Source organism: Tamandua tetradactyla, chromosome 6, assembly GCF_023851605.1.
Source record: "Tamandua tetradactyla isolate mTamTet1 chromosome 6, mTamTet1.pri, whole genome shotgun sequence".
NCBI classification, from domain to species: domain Eukaryota; kingdom Metazoa; phylum Chordata; class Mammalia; order Pilosa; family Myrmecophagidae; genus Tamandua; species Tamandua tetradactyla.
In genome coordinates, this window is record NC_135332.1 from 121,408,670 (window position 1) to 121,426,072 (window position 17,403).

At 35.6% G+C, this 17,403-nt stretch overlaps 2 long non-coding RNA genes across 2 annotated transcripts in view; one reads left to right on the plus strand and one right to left on the minus strand.

The window, feature by feature from the left end:
* LOC143686323 (uncharacterized) overlaps positions 1–17,403 on the plus strand; it is a 101,202-nt gene that overhangs the window by 52,352 nt on the left and 31,447 nt on the right. The gene's annotated exons all lie outside the window — the stretch shown is intronic.
* LOC143686322 (uncharacterized) overlaps positions 16,205–17,403 on the minus strand; it is a 32,285-nt gene continuing 31,086 nt past the window's right edge. The window contains exon 3 of the long non-coding RNA XR_013177030.1: positions 16,205–16,486. This is a non-coding gene — a long non-coding RNA (uncharacterized LOC143686322). The remainder of the gene's footprint in view (positions 16,487–17,403) is intronic.

Sequence of the window (17,403 nt, forward strand, 5' to 3'; positions counted from 1 at the left end):
GAATGCCGAGCTGCTAGCAGTGCTACATTAAATCTCTCATTTAAGCACCAGCCAATTAACTCAAACATCACTCATTGCAGCAGACACGCCTCCTAGCTGACTGCAGATGTAATTGGCAACAGATGAGGTTCACGTACCATTGGCTTATGTCCGCAGCAACAAGACTAGGTATGCTCAACTGGCCAAGCTGACAAATGAATCTAACTAACACAAGACCTGAGTTGCCTATCATGAGCTGGGTGTTGTCTGACCCACCAAGCCATAAAGTTGGGCATGTGCAGCAACACTCCAACATAAAATGGAAATGGTATATATGAGATAGGGCCAGAGCAGGGCTTGAGGGAACAAGGAAGTTACATGAGTACATAGCCCAAATGCCCATGGACTCTACTCCTGCCGCATTACCTTCTCTTTCCCAAACCAGAGCAATGGCCTCTTGGGGAGTTCCTTATGGTGAATTGACTAAGAAAGAGAAAATTTGGGCTGGTTTACAGATGGTTCAGCATGATATGCAGGTACCACCCAAAAGTGACAGCTGCAGCACTACAGCCCCTTTCTGGGGTGTCCTTGAAGGACAGGGGTGAAGGGGAAATCCTCCCAGTGGGCAGAACTTTGAGCAGTGAACCTGGTTGTTCATTTTGCTTGGAAGGAAAACTGGCCAGAGGTGCATTTGTGTACTGACTCATGGGCTATTGCTAATGGTTCGGCTGGATGGTCAGGGACTTGGAAAGACCATAATTGGAAAATTGATGACAAAGAGGTCTGGGGAAGAGGTATGTGGGTAGACCTTCCTGAGTGGGCTAAAAACAAAAACATGCAGATGTTTGCATCCCATGTGAATGTGCATCAGAGGGTGGTTTCAGCAGAGAAAGGTTTCAATAATCAAGTGGATAAAATGACCTGTTCTGTGGATACCAGTCAGCCTCTTTCCTCAGCAACTCCTGTCATTGCCCCATGGGCTTATGAACAAAGTGGTCATGGTGGTAGAGGTGGAGATTATGCATGGACTCAGCAACATGGATTTCCACTCATCAAGGCTGACCTGGCTACAGCCACTGCTGAATGTCCAATCTGCCAGCAACAGAGACCCACACTTAGCCTCTGATATGGCACCATTCCTTGAGGCAATCATTGCCTACATGGTGGCACATTGATTACATTGGATCACTCCCTTCATGGAAGGAGCAGTGATTTCTTCTAACTGAAATAGACACATACTCTGGATATGGGTTTGCTTTCCCTGCATGCAATGCTTCTGCCAAAATTACCATCCGTGGGCTTACAGAATGCCTTATCCATCATCATGGTATTCCACACAGCATTGCTTCTGATCAGGGAACACACTTCACAGCAAATGAAGTGTGGGAATGGCCACATGCTCATGGAATTCTCTGGTCTTACCATGTTCCCCATCATCCAGAACCAGCTGGATTGATAGAACAGTGGAAGAGCCTTTTGAATACTCAATTACAATGACAACTAGGTGGCAATACCTTGAAGGGCTGGGGCAGTGTTCTCCAGAAAGCTGTGTATGCTCTGAATCAGTGTCTGCTGTATGGAACTGTTTCTCCCATAGCCAGGATCCATGGGTCCAGGAACCAAAGTTGGAAATGGGAGTGCCACCACGTAGTATTAACCCTAGTGATCCACTAGGAAAATTTTTGCTTCCTGTCCCTGTGATCCTGCGCCCTGATGGTCTACAGGTTTTAGTTCCAAAAGGGGGAGTGCTTCCACCAGGAGAAACAACAATGATTCCATTGAACTGGAATCTAAGACTGCCACCTGGTCACTTTGGGCTATTCATGCCCCTGGATCAACAAGCCAAAAAGGGGATTACATTACTGGCTGGGGTACTTGGCCCTGCCTATCAGGGGGAAATAAGACTGCAGCTACACAGTGGAGGTAAAGAAGAGTTTTCCTGGAATATAGGAGATTCCCTAGGGCGTCTTTTAGTACTACCATGCCCTGTGATTAAAATCAATGGGAAACTGCAACAACCCAATCCAGGCAGGGTTACCAATGGCTCTGAAACTTCAGAATGAAGGTTTGGGCCACCCCAACAAGCAAAGAACCACGACAGCTGAAGTCCTTGCTGAGGGTAAAGGGAACATTGAATGGGTAGTGAAGAAGGTGAGCCTCTCCTATGGAGTTCTTCCAGACCCTTCCTCAGAGTTAACAGCTTCACGGCCTGCTCTATGGATTTTGGACTCTACAGTCCGATGGTTATGTGACAATTTTATACATTTTATATCTGCAGATATTTCCTGCTGATTCTGTTTCTCTAGAGAACCCTTACTAATACATCATCCACCCACAAAATCTTGTGGTAATGGTTAGGCCAGTACTTGCATGGCCAGACAACTGGACACCATCACTTGGCTAAGCTGACACCAAAAACTAACCATCACAGCAGGCTAGCCACTGAACACATGAACGAATGAACCATCAGATGAGTGCAGCCCCCTAGTCTTTGTGTCTTTCAAACCTGAAGCCCAATCCATTATGAAGCAGAGAAAAGTCTTTCCTCCTGCATCCTTCCCAACCAAAGTTACATAATAAGAGTTATTGTTTTATGTCTCAAAGTTTCAAGTGTTTATTTTTTTTTATGCAGCAATAGTAATTGGAGCAGATATTTAATACCTGTAACTGAAATGCTGCCATAATAAACACCTAAAACATACGGCATTGGCTTTGGGACTGGGAAATGGGCTGGAGCTGACAAAACCTAAAAGGAGCTCAAAGGGGTTGGAAGGATGAGGGATAAAGGAGACCCTGTTACTTAGCTGTGGAAAATTTTAGAAATGGTTGCCTATAGTAACATGATATAAAGTCTACCCAATGAATTAGTTATTTATATAGAAGATTCAGGCAGAGTGTTAAGGGTACATTCTAGCATATTCTGTTACTTATAATAACATAAGAGAAAATAGAGACGGATTAAAGAATAAACTGCTCACACTCAAGTGAAATTGGGAGTAAACATAAAAGGCCTAGAAATGTCTTATCAGTCAGTGACAGGTCCTGAATTAAGAAAAGGTCTCAGGGTAATGATTGAATCAAGCTTATACTATAAGGATCATTTGTTAAGATGTCAAAAAGATCTAAGACAGTAGCTCATGGACTCTTTCAGGAAGAATAAAAGGGAGCCAAAGTATCTTAAGGGTATGCTTCAGAGAAATTCTCTGTTAAAAAGTAATACTCAATTGCGATGTCCCATAGCACTCTTCCTAGGGTATTCCTTTCTTTTCGGTATATACACAGAAGTGGATTTACAGGTCATATGGAAATATAGTATAGACCTCTAGTTTTCCCAGCATCATTTTTGGAAGAGACTATTTTTTGTCTCATTGAGTGGGCATGGTATCATTGTCAAAAATCAATTGGAAAAAAATCAATTGACCTTAATTGGAAGCATTTATTTCTGGCCCTCAATTAAAGTTCGGTGGTCAATACATCTGTCCTTGTGACCATATCATTCTATTTTGATTACTGTGGCTTTATAATACATTTTAAAATCAGAAAGTGTGAGTCCCCCAACTTTGTTCATTTTCAAGAAGGTTCTGGTTGTTTGGGTCTCCCTAACCATCCATATAACTTTAATGAGGGCTTTTCCATTTCTGCAAAGAAGGCTATTGGAATTTTGATGGAAATTGAATTGAAACTGCAAACCACTTTGGGTAGAATTGTATATATATATATACACACACCCTGTATGTAGTTGTTTTATAGTATAGTTTAACTGTTCTATTTCATTTATCGATATTCTGTCTAGATGTTTTACCATTATTGAAAGTAGTGTATTCAAGTCTCCTACTCTTAGTATAAAGCTATTTCTCCCTTCACATTTGCATATATTTTGAGGTTCTTCCATTAGGTGCATATATATTTATAATTGTTACATTTTCTTACTAAATTGACCCCTTATATCAGTATATAGCAACCTCCTTTGTCTCTTGTAACAATTTTTGAATTGCAATCCATTTTATTTGATATTAATATAGTTATTCTGTCCCTCTTTCGGTTGCTATTTGCATGGTATAATTTTTTCCATCCTTTCACTTTCCACCTACTTGGGTCTTTGAATTTAAGGTGAGTCTCTTGTAAACAGCAATATAGCTTCTTTTGTCCATTCTGCCAATCTCTGCCCTTTGAATGGAGAGTTTATTCATTTAAATTTAAAGTAATCTCTAATGAATTAGGAATTTCTTCTTCCATTTACATATTTGAACATTGTAAGCCTTTTGGCTTTTGTGTCCCTCAATTCTTCTATTGATGTCTACTTTCATATGTATTTGATTTTTTTGTGGTCTACCATTTTGAGTCCCTTAAACATTTTCTTCTGCATTTATTTTTCAGATATGTTCATTGTGAAAAAAATGAGGCTAAAATGTAAAATCCTGAATCTATAACAATCATGTTTTATTTGATACTATACCAACTTAACTTTGATAGCATATACACACACTGTTCCTATACTTCTCTGTCACCAAACCTTTCTATACTTACAATTTTTACCTGTACACATTATCTATCCAACCCCCTAGATTTAATATAAATTTGTGTACATTTTCTCTTTAGAGCTTGTAAGAAATGAAAAGTGAAATAATATACCAAAAATACAATACAATAGTGTTGGCATTTATGATAACGTGCATGGGCACATTGACCCATATTTATTCCTTTACACTGTTTTAAAGTGTCATTTTCTTTCAGTCTGAGGAACTCCATTTAGCATTCCGTCTAGTGCAGCACTAGTGTTGATGAACTCCTTCAGCTTTTGCTCATCTTGGGATATCTTCATCTCTCCCACATTTTTGAAAATTTCCTCAGAATATACAATTCTGGGTTTGAAATTGTTTTTGTTCTTTGTTCTTTTTTTAAATTTAACACTTTAAATATTTTGTCCTATTGCTTTCTGCCTCCATGGCTTCTGATAAGAAATTGGGACTTAATCTTATTGAAATTCCCTTGTACATAGCACATCACTTTTCTCTTGTAGCTTTCATAAGTCTCCTCTTGTCTTTGGCATTTGAGAGTTTGACTACTTTGTGTTTGGTCAAGGTTTTCTTTGGGTTTATCTTATTTGGGGTTTGTGGGGCTTCTTGAAGGTACATGTACTTTTCTTTCACTACATTGGAGAAGCTTTCTGCTATTTTGAATATTCCTTCTGTCTCTTTCTCTCTTTATTAAATTTCTGGGTTTCCTATAATGCATATATTGCTAAAATTGATCATGTCTCACAGGCATCTCATGCTCTGTTCACCTTTTTTCATTCATTTTCCTTTCTGCTCCTCAGTCTGAATAATTTCATTTGTCCTTGTCTTTGAGTTCAGTTATATTTTTTTCTCTGCCAACACCAATCTGCTACTTAAACCCTTTAGGAAATTTTTCATTTCAGTAATTGTTATCTTTAACACTGATATTTCAGTTTTATTCTCTTTAAAATGCCTATCTCTCTATTGAGATTCTTGTTTATTCATCATTTTCCTGATATTCTTTACTTCTTTCTCCATGTTTTTCTTTATCTCCTGGAGCATACTGAAGATAATATTTTAAAGTCTTTATCCAGCAAGTCCAAAGCCTTGTATCTTCTCTGATGGTTTCTGGATTTTTATCTTATTCCTTTGGATGGGCCATCATTTCTGATTTCTTATTTTTTTTGTATTGTAATCTTTTGTTGTGTACTGTACATTTTTATATTTTAAAGTATTAACTCTGCAATTTCGTCTCTCAGATATTTGTTCCTTAATTTTTTTGTCCAGCTAGTGATATAATAGAGATTTCCTTGAGTGCCACGAGGTAACAAACAAATACAAATATCACCTTTCACATTTGGCAAATTGGCTCTGTACTTCAGAATTTAGCTCTCCTACCAAGAAGATCAGCTTGAGACAAAAGTGAAGTGCAAAGTCCTCTCCATCTTTCTTGAGCCTGTGCCTTGTCTTGTGCTTGGACTCATTCATGTCCTTAGGAATTCTCCTGTTTACAGGAATTCCAATGCTCATCTATTCTTTAAGAAATAGACTCTCCCCCTTTCAGGGTACTCTATTGTTTTTCTTAATGCACATAATCCTTTGTCCTTGCCTGCTTCATCTTTATTATCTCTTACACTGTTTTAGTGGTCTTAAGCTGCTTTCACCTTAAGGGCAAGTTCTGGAAGAGTGAGCCAGAGACTGGTTTCCAGGTTCAGTCTTTCAAGCTGCCTGCACTGACATACAAGCATTTAGCATGAGCAGAGTAGTTACTCTGCTCGCTCCTGAACAGGGCCAAGCACCCAAAGTAGGAGTGAAGGCTGGCTCCACAGTATGCTATGGAGAGGGCCCCAGAGCAGTCAGCAAAGGCAAAATGATCTTCTATCATTTCCAAAGTTGCATTTTCTTGATTCAACAAATTTTGAATCAAGAAATTATTTGCCCTCTAATTGTTTTCTGGAGTTTTGAGGAAGATGGCTCAGCCAGTTTTTGCCTTTCAGGGAAAGGTCCCCGATGAACATCTTATGCCACCATGTTGGTTAACCAGTAGCTCTACTATCTTTTTGTTTTCTACCTAACCTGTTGCTTCTTTACATGTAAAGTGTGTTTCTTATAGGCAAAATATAATTTGACCAAAAATTTCTGCCTTCTAATTGGGTTATTTAGAATATGTATATTTAATAGCATTATTTTTATTGCAAGGTTTAAGTCTACCATCTTGCTATTTGTTTTCTATTTATCCCATATATTCTCTATTCCTTGTTTACCTACCTCATTTTGGTTTCACTATTTTTAAATTATTTATTTGCATCTTCTTTGTGGGCTTTTTTCTATTTCTTTCTGCTTATTATTTTAATGGTTGCTTTAGGGCTTAGAGAATACATTTTCAACATATCAAAATCTAGCTACAATTAATATGCCACTTGACATACAGTACAAGAAATTTGCTATTACGTACTTTCATTATCTTCTCACAGCCTTTATGCTATTGGTGCCATACATTTTTTTATGTACATATTCCATAAACTCCATGGTATATTATTATTTCTTTTGTTGAAAAGTCAATTATATTTCAAAGCAGTTTGAAGAAAAATACAATCCTATACCTTTACCTATATAGTTACCATTCTGATATCATCCATTCATTTGTGTAGATCCATATTTTCATGTAACATCATTTTCTTTGTGTCTGAAAGGTTTCCTATGATATTTCTTATCATGTGGGTCTTCTGTTGATGTTTATGTCAGAAAAATCTTATGAAATACTCACTTTTGAAAGGTATTTTCATAAGATATACAATTTTAGGTTCACAGATTTTTTTCTTATTGGTTCTATACAATTGGATTATAATGTTCCTGCATATGGTTTTCTTCACATGTCCTGGTCTTGAGTTTCATTCATATTATTTGATCTGTGGGTTTGCAGATTGTATGAAATTTGGAAAATTTGGAAGCATTATTTTGAGAAATATTTTTCTGCCTTTCCAACTCATTTCCTTCAGGGAATGTGATAACATTTCTAGCAGGCTGCTTGAGTATGTCCACCAACTCACCAGTGCTTGCTTGTTGGCTTAAGGTATGTGTGCATTATCTATTTATTTATTTATTTAATTTATTATTATTTTACTCTCTACATTGTATTTTGGATGGTTTCTATTGCTGTATCTTCAAATTCACTAACCTTTTCTTCTGCAATGTCTAATCTACCATTAAATCCACTCATTGTTGTATTTTTCATTAGAGAAACTCTAGTTTTCCTCTCTAGAGGCTTGATTTTTGTGTTTTTAAAGTATTTTACATGTATACATTTTACTCTTGAATTATACGGAATCTAAGAACAATCATTTTAATGTCCGGGTCAATTAAATCTAGAATCTGTGCTAAGCTGAATTAAGTGTCTGTGTATTGATTTTTGTCCTCATTCAGAGTCTTAATTTCCTGCTTCTTACATGCCTGTGCATGTATCACATATGCTCACCTTGTGATTTCCATCATAACTACGTCTTGACACCTCAAATCCTTACTGCCCTGGTAGGTCTCCAATACCTTAAATTATGCTGTTTTTTTTTTTTTTTTTAATTTTTATCCAGCTTTCTTTCTATTTATTCTCAGTAGTGGCTTGGCACTAAACAAGCTAGAACTCACATTGCTGGTGGTGGAATTGAGCAATTATTTTATATTGATCAGGAAATAAAATAGCACCATGTATAAAAGTAAGATATATCTAGCTACAGACAAGTTAATTGACAGTTCATCCTTTTTCATTGGTTAAGGTATTTATAAAATTCTCCTCTATGGCTCTTGGAATGCTGGAGTTCTCCCCTAGCTATTTATTCCATAAAGACTAAGCCATACATTCTTTCCACTGCAAACCTTAACTTTTAAAATCTTTATTAAAATTTGAGGTTCTAGATGACAGTAACATATTCATCTCTCATTCTCACTGTACCTAGCCCATGGCCTTGAACTCTAATTTTGATATAAATAATTTTGGATTTGAACAATTATGTTTGAGAATAACATTAAAAATATTTTTAAAAGAACACATGCTATACTCTGGTCATTGTCTTAAATATTTATCTCATTTACTTTATATGGCATCATTATGGGGTAGGTTTCATCCACATTGATGAGAAATCTGAGATTTAATTATCTCACCCTGGATTACAAGAGCTTGTGAGTGCTGGAGCCAGCATTGTACCCAGGCAGGGAACATTTAAAACGTGTACACAGACCCTGTGCTATTCTCTCCTCCAAAGACAATACATCAAGATGCTTGTCTGTTTTTATTATTTGAAATCATAACACAAATTACACTTCTAATTTTCTATATATCCTAGGAGGTGCATTAGAAAATTACATGATTGGATTTCTGACAATTTTATTTTTATTAGCAACCATGGTTTGAAAGTCTTTTAGACTTATAAGTGGCTTTCAGGCCCAGCCAGGGTCCTTCTCTCAACAGCACACTTTCTATTCTTTTCCCAGTAGCAGTTAACTAGTTGGTTGGAACCTGCTATTACCAACCCATCCCGTACGCTGTCTGGCGGTGTGCCTGGTTAAAAGTGTTCATTTCCCTCTTTTATGTCCTTTTCTCTTCTTTGTTCCTCTCTGTACTCCAGTACCCAATTATGTCAGCTCCAGTTATAAATTTTCCTTGCCCAATACTTATCTGGACCAGGTGCTCATGCATTGCCAGGCATGCTGCTTTGCCTGCCACAAGGCTTCCTCAGAAAATTAGATTGACTTCCTTCTCCAGGGAGTAAATTTAGCCCCAGCTCTATCACTTGCATTCTTTCCCTAGTCTGTAGATAGGGCACATTTGTTCTTAGTACAAAATTAAGTCAATTTATCTTGATAGGAATTTGCTTCAGCAAAAAAAAATATGTTTAGGAAAATAAAAAATACTTTCTCTTTTTTATTCTCAGATAGCAAATACCTTATTTGTAGAATATTTTATTTGTAGTGGCACCATGCAGTATTAATTGTACTAATGCTTTTTCTACTTTAACTAATTGTGATGATGACATTTTGAGTAAAAGTGATATATTTCATCTCAGTCATTCAAACAATTTTGTAGAGATTTATGCTTTTCATGAGAAAAGTGAAGATGATTGCTTTATCTGTGTGGACCATTGAAAGAGAGGGTAAAACAGATTTCAAATTGGCTATAAAAACTCATACTATTTTTAGTCAACTTTCCATTAGAGGAAAATAAAAAGACTTTTTCTGGAGCCTTTAAAATGAAAATTTGAATTCTTCATAATACCTGCATCAGTAATATATAATGTCAGAGGAGTTTGACTTGTGTTTTATCTGTAGAGGCCCTTGTTGCAGAACTTTGCTACCTTCAGAGAAAGAGTTCCTTCATAGACTATGAGAGTTAACCTCAGGCTTAATTGTGCAGCTATTCAAACTCATCTTGAAATTACGGCATGAAATTATGGGTTCTTTAAATTTGGTTTCATCAGACCTTATTGGTTTTGTTTTCAGTATGAAACTGGCAATAGAGAATGAGTTATTATACATGCAGTTTTTTGCTGATGTTAAAGGAAATTTAGCCTGTAAATTGCAAATAAAGATAACATATGTCTGTGATAAAAGTGTTGGAATTACACTTTATGCTCCTTTATAAGTGAAAATAGAATTTTACATGCTGAAAGATTGTTATGCAGCAAACATTGCAAATTCATAGTTTTTTCATATGAAGAAAGCCAGAAATTAAATATGCATGAACAATGTAGCCTCAACATCTATTTCAAAGAGTTAAGAACAATCATCTGAAAAGTAAACCTACTCCCAGTAAATGCATTATGAAACTCATGTAATCAGATTTTAAATTCAAGATGTACAGAAATTGGGGGATATTTAAAAATGAATATAGTTTAAAAGATTAGCATGCTAAAGCCTTAACTGAGTACACCCGCACTGCTGCATGTGCTAATGTAATGTTACATATTAATGATGCTTTGCATAATTTTAGTTGACTTTTTAAGCACTTAATTAAATGTCATCCCAAGCAGGAATTATTCTTTACCATGTACTCATTTTAGACTTTTTCTAGATCAAGGGAATGAATATGACTTTCATTGCATAGGAAACTTTGTTGAGGTTACTTCCAACTAAGAATATCAGGTGCAACACCAAAAACAAACAATGAAGAAAAACTTTATATATATGACACACTTTTTTCATGATATGCAATTTAATGATGATAATACTGTTCTGATAGTACTGCTCAGTACTGTTCTGTCACTTTTAAATTGCAAGCTTTGGGCATATTATCCTTTCTTTTTAAAATATATTTTTTATTTTATATACATATATATTTACATTTTATATATTTTATTGCAATCTCTTCATACACCATACAACCCATCTAAAGTATAAAATCAATGCGGTGGTTCACAATATCATCACATAGTTGTGTATTCAATACCATGATCATTTTTAGAACAGTTGCATCACTCCAGAAAAAGAAATTAAAAGAAAAAAGGAAACCCCAAATATCCCATTACCTTTACCCCATTCTCTAATTGACCTCTACTATTGCAATCTACTCAATTTTAAGACTTACAATGGAGGTAGGTTAAGACTGTGTAGTATTGACAGATTCATGTATATACATATGTGTGTGTGCATGTGTGTGTATGTGTTTGTGTGTTTGTGTATATGTGTATATACACAGTGGCACAAAACATCTAGAAGTAGATCTATGTACACACAGAAAACTGACTTTTTTTCCCAACATAGTTAGCAATCATCATCGAAGATCAGGGTTACTGGATTACAGTTCAACAACTTCAGGTATTTTGAAAATTCTAAAACACTAGGCTCTAAAAAGAAATATCTATAAAGTGAGTTTGTAGCCACAGTCTTTTGTTAAATCCTTATTTCTCAGTTACACCCCTTTCCTCTCATTTGACCTTTCTCTCAATCTTCAGGGATATCTGGGCAATGACCATTTTAACTTCTTCATGCTGCAAAGGGTGCTGATATTCTGGGGTAAAGGAATGAACCTGGTTGTGTTCTTAGACTGGTACCTGTGAGCTTTAGGACTTATCTGGCCTAAGATCAATCTGGAAGGCTCAAGGTTCTAAAAAAAATAAAATTACTAAAAAAACTTTTATAGAGATTTACATAAAGCCCAAGACATACTCACTAGGATATTCAGGAATATTGTTGGTTGGGGTATGGAGTGTTGTGGTAGTTTGAACTATCTGGATGAAGCTTGCATAAGAGTAACCTCCAGAAATAACTTCAATTTTATTTAAAATCTCTTAGCCATAGAAACTTTATTTTCTTCCATTTATTTTACCCCTTTTGGTCAAGAAGGCTTTCTTAGCCCCATGATTCCAGGGCCAGGCTCATCACTAGGAGTCATGTCCCACATTGCCAGGGAGACTTACACCCCTGGGAGTCATGTCCCACGTAAGGGGGAGGGCAGAGAGTTTATTTGCAGAGTTGGCCTAGAAAGAGAGGCCACAACTGAGCAACAAAAGAGGCTCTCTGGGGGTGACTTTTGGGTATAATTATGTGCAGGTCCAGCTTTGTTACTGCGGAAATAATTTTCATAAGAGAAAGAATCAAGATAGAAGGTATGATTTATTAAATTGGAAGTCCTTAATACCTGATAGAATATCAGGATTTCCCCAGGTGAGGAAGTATAATATATCCACATTTTCCTTCAGTCCCTCAAGGGGATTTTGCAAATGCGTTTTTTTTTTTAAATTTTTTTTATTTTTTGCCTCAAATAGTTTGGAGTATATCTAGGTATTATATTAATTTGTGCAGAATAAGAAGATCTCATTCCCTATTCTAGGTTCCATGTAGTTAAATTGACCAGCCAGGTTAAATTAGAAAGTGTGCTACTGAAAATTTAAATTTCACTATTATGCTTTCTTAAACTCCAGAGTATTTTCAGTCCTTAACAAAGTCTGACCATATGTATCAGATGACTGTTGTTAAAACCTTGATTTGCTTGTTCCATCGGTATGGAAAATTTTGTGAATATTATCTTCTACATATTCATTTAAGAACTATAGAGTGCTATTGTATTACTTATTATATACTTTATGAAACATAAAAAAGAGGAATGAAAAAAAGATGAGATAAAATTGAACATCATTAAAACTAGGTTTCAGTCACCTTTCTTTCTTGAGCAATATGCTAGATAGTAAAATTTGCAAGCTCTGCTTATTATCTAAACCTCTATTTAGCCCAGTGACTTTCTGGCAAGTGTAAATAACCATGTAGTTCCTTTATCTTCTTCAAGAATTTCCATTCTATCTTATCCCATCCTATCCCATTCCATTCCAATCCACTCCACTCCATTATAAATTTTATTTCTGTATGTCTGGACTCCTTATAACTGCTCCAGTTTCCTTCTAATTCACAACATATATCTTTCAATGTCACTGGACGTAATTCTCTAAATATTGTTTCCCATGCTACACAAGAGAAATCCTATAATTAGGTGACTGTCTAATTTGCCACGCAAACTGGGGCTCAGTATTATTAGTAGACTAAGAATATAAGGATAAACAGAGACTGTTTTTGGAAAATTGTGGCTGTTATTTACTCTACCAATGATGGCATTTCCTAGGTATAAATGTTTTTAAAAGTTAAAAAAAAAAAAAAAAACACCCCCACTGCAACTTACCTGAACCTATTGTTCCTATGAATGTTACCTGTGTATACTTATTATAGTTCCTACTAATTAGACTTGGTCTTTGCTATTTTATGAATATTTTCTTTCTTTTGACCTTTTAAAATCTTTCACATACATTTTTTTTTGTAAAGAACTTAATAAAATAGACTTTGGCAAGAGTAAAAGGTATATGGCGGGAAGAGTGGCAGGACACAAAAACTTTTGCATGTGGAGAGGAAGTGTGTATCATATATGAAAAAACCAATTCAACAAATGTTTGCTGTGTACACCCCAGTAAGATTGCTATAGGAACTAGTTTAGTGGAGCATTACAAGGAAAATAATTCTCAGTTTGATAAGGCAGAAACATTTTCTCCAAGCTATTTTAATGACATTGTGCTAAGAATAAAAGGACTACTTTGTTATTTCACTTTTATTTATGCTTGAGACATAACAGCATTACTCATAAATTTATTAAGTATCTGATACTTTTCAGTACTTAATCCTTGTCCTTCATAATGTAAATTGCCTAACTACTTGAAGTGAAAGGAATATCAGGTCAGTACAGAAGACTTGGCTGGAGTGAACCAGCTATACTAAAATTAATGGGTTTTGATCTATCAGATTTTAGAATATATTTTAATTTAATTAATTTAAGTTTAAATTGAGTTCATTTCTCAGCAAAATTTTTAAGAGCACAGTTAATTAGCTAAGGTCCAAATTTGCCAGCAGATTCTAATTTGATGAGGGATTTCTTCTGAGCTCCTAATTGCTATGTTTGCATTTTTAAAATCACAATCCAAAGGCCAAGAAAAAGCTGCCAGCCAGATGCATTTATGCATTACAGAGAAAACATTTATTAACAAGAAATATTATTGGATCTCTATGTGTTATTTTGAATACAATAAAAATTAGTATGTGTGATACCAGAACTATAATTAAGTCCTTCAGCTATCACTGGCAATTCAGGGGAAAAAAAGCATTTGCTTACTGAAAGATAATACATTCTACTGACTAAAAATGTTATAAATCGGTGAGCATAATGCTTTCTGAGAATATTAATTTTAAGGTATGCATTTTCCTTTCAATTTAATAAATACAACTACAATAAAGATATCTTGTCTATGTAAATTTTCTTTTTGAAAGATACATTTTTTTTAATGGTCCATTTTCACTCTCAGAGAAGATGGCACTCTACTGAAAAAAAGTAGCCCATCCAGCAGTGTAATACCTAAGTTATCATTTTAAGCCAAGAAAACTACTATAATTCTTTTCATGATAAGTAAAATGTACTTTTACATTTATATTGAGTCAGAAATGCTATGCATGTTTCTATGGGGCAATTATAGAAGAAGAACAATATCTTCATTTGGATTAGGTGTTAAGTTTGAAGAGAACTATGATGAACCTTATTAACTGCAAGCAATTTCTCAAGAAAATAGATCTTAAAGTTACATATTGCCTAGGTGAGATATTTTCACAATGAGTTTTGTAGTAATGGAAAATGATGCCTAAGGCATTTGAGTTATTAAAGACTTGAAAATTTGAAAGGACTGTTCAAATGTATTGAGATTTCATGAATTGATAAGTTCAAAGTTTAGATGAGTTTGTGTTTAAGTCATTGTTCTTTTATTTGCAGATACTTTCAAATTCCTGAAAATATAACTCTCATATGTTATAGTGCCTAGTGATCTTAAAACTGTTCTGATTTTCTGTGAATTTTATACTGATATCCAATCAGTATAAAATTCAAATGATTCAGTCATATGGCTTTTTAGATATGTAAGTTAGTATATGGATGATAGTCTAGCAAAATGGTTAAAACTTTTACTTTTGGATTCAATCTTGAGATGGAACACCAATCTATCAGTAGTTGTGTGGACTGAGGGAAGTTGCTAAAATTTTCTGAACCTAAGTTTCCTTATCAGTCAATTAGGAGTAATAAAAATATCCAACTCACAGTGTTGTTGGGTCAGTTTAAAGAAAAAAAATGTGTAGCTATTGGCCTGTTGTCTGATATGAGCAATTCATTATCATCACTATTTTTGAGATGTCAAGAAAATCCACAATGTGGATGTCTTTAAACAGCAGACATGCATGTTTGTTTCACAGTTCTTGAGGCCAGAATTTTGACACCTGAAGGAGAAAAAATTTCCTTCCCTCTTCCTAGCTTCTGGTGGTTTTCCAATAATCCTTTGACTTCATTCTTTGGCACAGTCATCATAGGGCATTCTCCTCTGTGTCTCTCTGTCTGTGTACAGTTCTCCTTTTTTAATTTTTATTTATTATTATTTTTTTTTTTTTTTGCAAGGACAGGTACCGGGAATGGAACCTAGGTCTCCAGCATGGCAGGAGAGAACTCTGCCACTGAGCCACCATTGCACCACTCCTCCCTTTTTTTTAAACAACATCAATTGTGTTGGATCATGGTCCACCCTAATCCAGTTTGTGCTCATATTAACCAAGAATATCTTCAAAAATGCTATTTCCAAATAAGGTTGAATTCTTAGATACCAGGGACTATGATCATATCATATCTTTTCAGGGAACACATGTCAACCCATAGCAAATACCTAATACTGAAAGTAGCTTTCTTTATTTCTTCCTCCTTCCCTCCCTCCCCTTCTTCCTTTTTTAGTTCCTTCCTTCCTCTCATGTCTATCTGGCAGAACTTTACTATATTATAATGTAATCACTCCATCTGTTTTCCATCCTCCTCTCTCTACGTAGGCAGCTATCTTCTGCCTGTTCGGAGCTGAGTGGAGAACAACTAGACCTTTTACAACATGCATTGAAGGACCTCAGGGAGACAACTTTTAAGACAATTCCTCTCCCACTGATCCTGGACTTTGAGCTGGAGTCAGTGATTGGTTGGGAATTGGTTTTTCTCTCTTTGCGAGTGACTGAATGTATTATCTATAAGAGAAGAAGATTAAAATGGATATTTGGTAAACTGAGGGAATAAACATGGCAAAGACTAGCTAGCTCTTCACTGTATCCATTACCCTTTCTCCCTTGAAACTGAGAGTGACCACAGGCAGAATGGGGAGATGACACATGCCACTTCCAGGTGTGGTGTAAACATCCCCTGCTTGTTCTTCTATTCTGTCTCTTTTCAAGGCTTTGGCAGAAAATGAATGGCTCTAAGGCTGGTGCTGAAACCACAATTTTGCATGAAATTCACAAACTCTCACTGAGAGGCGATCCCTGCAGAAGAACTGCTTGTCTAGGGTCATAAATGTTGGATTTTTAGATAGGAAAATACACAATTGTGTTAAGTACTGAAATTTTGCAATTGTTTCCTCCAGCATTCAGTGTGTTGTGACTAATACGCTTTTCAAACAGGACGATAACTTCTCCATAACCTAAAGAATGAATAGAAGTTAATTTTAGAAGGTGATGCAAAGGAGGTATGTGGAAGCAGAATATCCAGTTTAGTATAGAAGAAATAGTACATGCAAAGGATAGTGGGGGTAAGAAAGAGAGAGTGAGAGGGTGAGAGAGAGAAGAGAGGGGATTAGCTTGCTTTATTAACTACAAAGAGTTGTGTCTATTACTGAAATATACAGTTATCTCATATTTATTCTCTTCCTACTTTCTTCTTGCTCACTGGCCTTCTCTCTGTTTCCTAAAGACACCAATCTCTTTCCTTCTGCAGGACCTTCACAAATGCTATTCCTTCTACCAGAAATGTATTCCCTTCAATATTTATCAAGTTAATGCCTATTTTATCCAGATCTCTGAAGAACCGTAGGGATCCGAATACAATGTAAAAACAACTGGTCCTTTTAAGATCTATATTTGGTGTTCTAGATATATCTCAAAACAAACTCATAATCATATTTTACGTATTTCTCCACACGTTCTCTTTTCTTTTCTCAGACTATGTGCTTTCCAATTTATCCTATGCATCTCACATGCTTAATATTCCAACTACTTAGTAATTCCTCTCAAATCTATTTTCTCCCAACTATATATTTCCCATGAGTTCGAGTCTTCAATATTAGGATGACTTAATAGTCAATCACACTTGGTATGTCTGAAATTAAACTCTGTGTAATCCCCATATTCCTCCTGCATTGCCTCATATGAATGAATTGCCTTAACATCAGTTCAGATTTTACGTGAAAAACTTACTCCTCTCTCTCTCATTTATTTGTAAGGAAATGATTTCAACCTCAATTTGATCTCAAGAGAAATATCTAAACAGAAGTTATCATTATTCAAATAATCAATTATTAATTATTGAAGCTTTGGAAATTGTTTAAATCAACCAAGCAAA